We start from the raw sequence: 1,609 nt of genomic DNA, 5'->3' as shown, positions 1-1,609 counted from the left end.
CTGTCCTCGGCTCCCGGCAGCGGAGCCCATCTGCGCCCGCGGCCCGCTTGCTGATGCCGGGCGGCTGATGAGCGGCCTTAGCCCGGCTGCCCGCGCCTTAGTAGCTGAACCTTCCAATTCGGCCCTGAAATGGGTGCTGTCGAGGGAGGGACAGTCACACACCCAGGTGTATTTTGGTAGAGCTATAACATTCTTAGGGGGCAGGGGCGCCTGGGTCTTGAACCCAGGCCCTGCACTGAGCTCCATCCTGAGAGCTTTTTGATTTTTTATTTTGAAATAGAGTGTTGCTAAGTAACTGAGCAGCCCAGGCTGGACTCGAGATTTCGATCCTCCTGCCTCAGCCTCCCAGAGTGCTGGGATTACAGGCCTGCAGCGCCAGGCCCAGCTGAACGCTAATGTCCGAATTCCAGTCCCAATGTCGTACAAGACAAGTTGAGCAGCGTCCCTCTTCCCACTGCGCACCGCCCAGACGCCTCACTTCGGAGAAGGGCTCCAGCGCTGTAACCCAAAGCGCACGCCTGGCCCTGGGGCGCGTCCATGGGACAAGTGCTGAGGACCGGCACAAGTCTCGGCCGTCTCCAAGGCAACGTTTCCCAAGCTCATTTAGCTGTGGAACTTGGCGAGAAGGCCGCAGGTAGCCAGGTCCCAGGAGGTGCATGGCGAGGGTGTCTGTGCGCGGGACAGGGCCCAAGCAGGTGACAGAGGCTGAGGCAAGGACCCCCCACCCCACCCCACCTGTAGAGTAGGTCTGCAGGGTCCCGACTTCCAGCGCTGAAAAGGAGGGTTCGGGCTGCTCAGTAGGAGCGGTGGGGAGGGTTCTGAGGCAGAAATTTCAAGATCTGGCCCGGCTTGGAGTAGGGTGTTCACAGAAATGAGAGCCCTGAGGGTCCTGAGCTGGGCAGCCCTGCGGACCTGGCCTGTCTTCAGGATGAGCAATCTAAGCTGGGCTTGGTGGCGCACACCTGTAATCCCAGCACTCGGGAGGCTGAGGCAGGAGGATCCTTGTGAGTTGGAGACCAGCCTGGGTTACAAAGTGAACTCAAGGCCAGCCTGAACTGCATAGTGAGACCCTGTCTCAAAAAGAGTTTAAAAAAAAAAAAAAAAGATGAGCGATCTAGGACGGTGGTCCTCTGTCAGACACCCAAGCAGGACCAGGACAGGATGCAAGCCATTCTGAAGTATCTAAAGCCATGATCACTGCCCACGAGTGGAGGAAGGGCGGGTAGAGGGGGTGCACAACTGTGATCCCACCCCTCAGGAGGCTGAGGCAGGGGGATCACCATGAGTTCGACACCAGCTTGGAATACATGGCAAGACTCTTCTCAAAAAACCTAAGTAAACCAATTTGAAGATTCAATGTAATACAACAACCACTGTTAAATTCCTACCACCTTGTCTGAAAAAAACAAAATAAATAAAGGAGACGTGAAAAGAATTAAGATGTGTGATTGCCCGTGCCAGCTCCCCATGACGAATGCAATCCTCATGTACTAAGAAAAAAATTTTTAAACAAATATATGTTTATTATGATTAGCTCCAAGAGCAGAAATGGTCAAATGTCTAAGGGATTTTTAACTTTAGTGTAATCACCCTAACAATCTGCTCCCCC

This window comes from Chinchilla lanigera, unplaced genomic scaffold (assembly GCF_000276665.1).
Source record: "Chinchilla lanigera isolate Chin_1 unplaced genomic scaffold, ChiLan1.0 scaffold00090, whole genome shotgun sequence".
Classification (NCBI taxonomy): Eukaryota; Metazoa; Chordata; class Mammalia; order Rodentia; family Chinchillidae; genus Chinchilla; species Chinchilla lanigera.
This window is presented reverse-complemented; position numbering follows the sequence as displayed.